The 6,127-nt window shown below is 30.5% G+C and overlaps 1 long non-coding RNA gene across 1 annotated transcript; it reads right to left on the bottom strand.

Moving 5' to 3' along the window:
* Positions 1-530: 530 nt before the first annotated feature.
* LOC119684631 lies at positions 531-871 on the bottom strand. Its single transcript, XR_005252747.1, has 3 exons — positions 833-871; positions 629-721; positions 531-567 (listed from the first exon to the last, which is right to left on the bottom strand). It is a non-coding gene; the product is annotated as an uncharacterized LOC119684631 (long non-coding RNA).
* Positions 872-6,127: the final 5,256 nt, after the last annotated feature.

Raw genomic sequence — 6,127 nt, 5'->3', positions numbered from 1 at the left:
CAAAACACACAAACACAAAAAAAAAGAGATTAAAACGCCATTTTTTTTGTTTAACACAACCCAGCGGGAATCGATTCCCTCAGCGCTGAATGGTAATGCCTAGCGCTGATTATTCAAAGGAAACTCCTAATTACTTTAACACGTGCATGTCATTGCGGGCAAGCGCTGAATCGTTCGATTACCTTTTCAAATTTGTAATGCAACATTTCAGCGCTGACATGCTCGCTTACTTTTTCGAATTTGTAATGCAACATATCAGCGCTGACATGTTAGCTTACTTTTTCGAATTTGTAATGCAACATATCAGCGCTGACATGTTCGCTTACCTTTTAAATTTTACCTATGCTATTGATTTTTAAATAAAATACTATAAATTTTTTTTGGATAAATTATATTTTATATTTATGTTTTATAAAATTAAAATATTAATATTTACATAAAAAATATAACATATTTACATATTTATATAAAAGAATATTTTTCTGTGAAATTGTTATTAGAACCTTGAAGAGATTTCCAGACTCGACTCGATCACTTGTTCCGGCTTACCATTTGTCCTTAAAGCAACTGTAAATACAAAAGTATGTTATTGTATACACTAAAGTAAATTATGTACAATATACCATACCATTAGTTATGAGTATACTTTCTCCAAAATTCCATGCAATTTTTTGGGTAATTAGTTGTTTGTCAATAACATAACGCGTCTTATTGATGCAGCCTATAAATAACGTAATAGATGAAAAGAAATGTATGAGTTAATAAAATTGTTACATGTGAAAATATTAATAAGTTGAAATTGAAAGTAAGAAACATATATAATTTAACTTACAACTACTTCAACGGCAGTGATTTCTTCATTAAATTGAATTAAATCCTCCTCAGTTTGAATTGTAAAATTTTCCAATTGAAACAGCTGACTACATTTTACCCCTTGCTTTAGAATGACTGCATTCGCAGCACATTGGTCAATTAATCGTTCTTGACACAGTAGCATCTACATAATACAAAACAAAAATTTCAATTATCATTTTAAATATATTTACTTAATTTTGCATATACTTACAGTGAGTTTATGTGAAATTACAAATTATATTTTATTTATATTTTTGTTTTTTATTTGATTTTAAAAATTAAAAATTGTTCACTGTTCGCACTTCACTAAAATCAAAAGCAGACTAAATGTATACAATGTAGGCAAAACAAGAAATTCTTAATACTCCTTTGCTTTTCTTCTTCATTCTTTTATAATTTCAACCCCGAAATTGCCTATGTCGAACACAAATGGCGAAAACAAAGAAAAATAAAAACGAAAAGCTATTACCTCCTCGCTTACTTTTTCAGCGCTGGCATAATGGTGCCGCTGGGCAGCTACAGAGCACTGACACAATTACACACATCGTATGAGGATAATAAGTAAATGTTCTAGTGTAAAAAAAAGTTGCATATGGCGCATCATTCACATATGAAATATAGTAATAACCATTTTGCGGAGCTGCAAGCAAAGAATTCGCAATTCTCTCTACGCAAAGCACATTGCCAACTAACTTTGCAACGTGTGCTCGCCTTGTTAAAGTGTGCTCGCCTTGTTAAAGTGTGTTAAAGTAGCTGACTTGATGTATCTAGCAGAACATAAAAATTTATGCCACTCTTGGTTGTGTTTGTGTCTTTGCGTTAAAATCGCAAAATGGCAAAATGGCAAACTGCTTGAAGACAAGCTCATCATTGCGAATAACTAAGTTAAAGTGCTGTACTTATACATGTACATACAATTATTAGCATGCAGTTGTCTTTGCAACTTGTGTATCCTTTGGCAGCATAAGTTATAAACAATTATAATTAAAGTTGAGTCTTTCACAGAATCTTGACTAAATATTCAAAACAAAAAAAAACAATATAACAATAACCAGCAGAGTAAGAAACCCATAAACACATAATCAACTTTATCCTATTGTATCGTACTATGCTACGCTATCAACATAAGTTAGTTAACATATACCAAAATTTCAGATACTCGTATATGTTTCCATATATAGTTTATCAAAATAATGCATCCTGAACGAATTACTGGTAGAACATTTAATTTTGGTATGTTCATAGATTTATGATGTACATATGTGCAAATTGCTGTTATATATATGTATTTAAATAACATACATGTTTTACTGAAATGGAAATCTGAAAAACACATAATAATAAGTAACAGAGGCGGATTTATTTTTTAAGCTCAGTGACGAAAGTCTTCGTTTTGGCATGAAGCTCAAACTTGCGACAGTTATACGAATTAACCGATTGTATTCCTTTTTACAACAAAAAAAAAGCATACATAAATAATATGTACAGAAAAAAAATGTTAAATTTAAACTTACTTTTTCAGATCATGGTTTTTGCAGTGACTTCCAAGAAAAAATTCTTGATATTTTGGCCCATTCGCATCAATGCGAAATAATACATATTTACTATGACAGCTAGTCAGCTATCAAAAAGTTGGTCTCGTATAACTTCGAATTCAGACTATGTTACCAATTGTCTAATTTATCGAAATGAAAATGCTTAGCAGTTCGAGTCACATATAATTTGTTTACGGGAATATACTGACAATACCAGATGCCGGAAAACTGTAACGCAAAGTGATTGATGGAGAAATGAAGTACTACTTAAATTCGTCCTCACTTCTTAGCGACCTGTAGGGGTTTAATTAAAAATATATTACTAAAGGAAATGAAGAGTGGCATTGAGCGTATGCCTCTTTACAGACAAGGCATATCTGCGCAAAACATGACGTAAAAAGAAATCTTCCTTCTTTGTCAATAAGCAAATTCGAAACAGTTGTCCTCAGCACACACTTTTGAGAATGAGAATTTTATAAAAAAGACTAGAGCAGAAGATTTTACGACTACTTGTGCATAGTCAAAAAATATTATATATACGGTAATTCAGTTGGAGGATATATTATGAGTATATGTTACTAGTTACTATCTTGTTACTAGCTATAACAAGATCACTGCAATTTTTATCATCGAGAAAGGCTGATTATTTGATTCCAAGTCGTACTGATATCAAAAGAAGTTTAAATACCCTGTATATATGTTCGCTTTCGAAGCTTTCGTACTAAATACACAAAAAACTGTGTTGAATTTCAGTTGAAATGTTGGTATAATATTTTCTATTACTATATTTGTCCAAGATGTATTCATCAAGTTTTTTGAATAAAAGATCTCCAATTTGTTTTATCACAAGCTAAAAATAATTAGTGTCCAATCTAATTCAACCTAATTAAATTCGATCTAATTCTTTCTACTAAATATGTTAAGCTTCAACATATAGACTCTTCTCATGAATATTTTCCTAACAATAAAGTGTGAGGTCTTATCTTTTTCAAGTGCGATTTCTTATATTTATTTTCGTAAATTTCACATAAAACTCGTTACTATTTTATAATCGAACTGATTGCACCTTGAGAAGTTTTGATTACATATCCTTCCTCAATCCGCCACTGGCTACAACCGCTTATCTGTATCATACTTTGAGAGACATGTAATCTTACATATATTGGATTCAGATGAATTTGAAGATACATATGAATGTGCACAACTTTTGCTATTCGATTGACATATGTTGGATGGATGGATGTGTAGAAATATGAACTGAAAGTAGACTTTCGTTGGATTTAGACTGATTAAATGAATTTAACCAGATGTAAATTGCGTTGCTGTGATTAATGATTCGAGTGTTTGTGTGGAAAAATGTAATTACGTGTATGATTTATCTTAATTCATTTTTAGTTCAAATGGAAAATAATGCGCATACGTGTTAGATATGTGAAATAATGAAATTAATTGGTTTAATTGGGTATTTCACTGGAATTATGCACAATTTAATTGATTCATTATTTGCATACTGAACGTGCCACATTTTCATCAAATACCGTAAGCCACATTAAAATTGAAAAGAATTTCGAATTGTAGTCAAATTAATACTGAAGTACATTGAGAAGAGTTTTTCAAAACTACATAATTAAAAATTAATCTTTTAATGTTTTGTATAAACATATAAGGTACATAATTTTTATTTATTTTTTAAAATAATCTATTTACATGTTAAAATCTATTTAATTAATTGTGTAATTTGATGACTATTATCAGAAGTACTCATAATGGTGTAATTATATCATTTAATTAAAAAATTAAAAATATATAAATAGTGTATGCAATATGTATATTAATAAATTTGGAAATGTAACAAAAAGAGTTATATTGAATCTGGCAGTACTTTTAGATGCAAGAAGCTATGTTACATTATAGTTCAGGTTTCTTTATATCTTATAGAACATATATTAACAGTAACTGTTTTTTTGCTATAGTTTGCACCTGCAGTCGGTATAATATATTGTCTGTGTTTCTTTTCATTACAGCCCAAGCTATTTACGGTTAATCTCATTAATCCAGTTGTTTTAATCATCCACTGTACTGGTGTCTGCTAACTTACCTACATTCGTTTATAAGGGAAACTTTTTTTACATTGTTTTCGTAACTTTTAAAATGGTTGTATATGTATTATGAGACCTAATACTAAAAAGTTTTTGCATCATGTAGGTACTTATATATGATGTTAAAAAAAGGCTCTTTTGAATGCTAAGTACTATTTTAACTGACCGAATCATTGGAACTTTTGATTAAATATTGCTCCTCAGCCAGTCACTGGATACAGTGTAGGCAGTGTAAATGTAATATAACAACATTTGGCTTAATTTAAAAAAATTAGCACTTTCTATATTCATCTTCAGTTTTCATGTGACATGTTCTATAGCTGGATTAATTTTTTCTTCTGTCAGATTTTTTTTTTTGTTAAAATTAATTTTTGTTAATTAATTATCGTAACAGCATACTTGCTGTATGAACACTCAGTGTCCCTGGTATCTCAAACCATGCGAAAAGTTTTTCATATTTGTAGTTTATATTGACTTGTTAATTTCCGTGAAAATTTTTCTGATAATCTTAGTTGTAAAGCAAATTTTTTTAAAAATAATCATTTGGTTTATGAAATATAAAAATTTATTCCCTTTTACAGACGTAAGGATAGTAGTGCTTTACAACGCTCAGCCAGCATCGATTCTTTTGCTGAAGTAGTTTGGAGTGATTCACCTAGGCCATCTTTAGACATACCGCGACCAGTTGCACCGTTCAGTAAACGACCTTCTGCAAATAGCCTTTTCTCCAACAGCAGTATGGCATCACCCAGCGCACAGCTAAACGTCAATTACGGCAGTGGAGGGGATACCAGCACTGGAAACAGCAGACGAGAAAGTCTTCTGAGTCCATCAGCGACGCGTCGCAGCAAATTGACTAGAGTCATAAACGGTAAGTTGAACCATTTAGTAATTGGGGCGATAGTATGCACAATATAACAGAAAACAAAACACAGCAATTACATTTATTAAATGCAAAACAGAAAAGAAAGTTAAACGAAAGTGCTGCGCTAAAATCCAGCAACGTTTATGGCTTAAAAAATTGCTGCTGTCGCTTAAATGCAAACGCAAGCAGAATTTAAATTATTATTTGAATTATTTTATGCTTCGCTGCAGTTCAACCGAAGTTCTTACTCAATTCCAATTTTTGTGAACAAAAAAAACACAATTTAAAATATATAAAATAAATAAAATAAATAAAATTAATGATTTTATAACTTAAGAAGTTTAAAAGTTTTGCTACTGGCACACAACTATAAAATTAAGCACACAATAAACAAAACAACAAAACAACAAATCAAGAAACTTTTCCAATTCAAACATTGCGAAGGAGCCAAGACAACAAAATTGAGGCTTTGAGCGGTTGAGTTAATTGAATTAAAAGCAATAAGAAAACTGTATGCGCTCAGTAGAGTAAAATGTGGAGTGACATTTCACGATCCAAACACTTCTTCAGTTACTTCAGTAACTGCGGATACAACGTGCTGCCAACAACTAATGTGTATTGTGCGCTTTCTTATTGGAGTGGCAATTATTTACAAATCTTATCGGAATTATTACAAAAAATATAATTATTGGTGCGAAAAATAAAATGAAATGTGTGTGATACTGATAAAAATATTGCTAAATAGTTATTTTTGTTAAGAAGTTCGTTAAATT

This window comes from Teleopsis dalmanni, chromosome 2 (genome assembly GCF_002237135.1).
Source record: "Teleopsis dalmanni isolate 2A chromosome 2, ASM223713v2, whole genome shotgun sequence".
NCBI lineage: Eukaryota > Metazoa > Arthropoda > Insecta > Diptera > Diopsidae > Teleopsis > Teleopsis dalmanni.
Note: the sequence above shows the minus strand (reverse complement) of the source record. Positions and strands in the feature narration are given on the sequence as shown.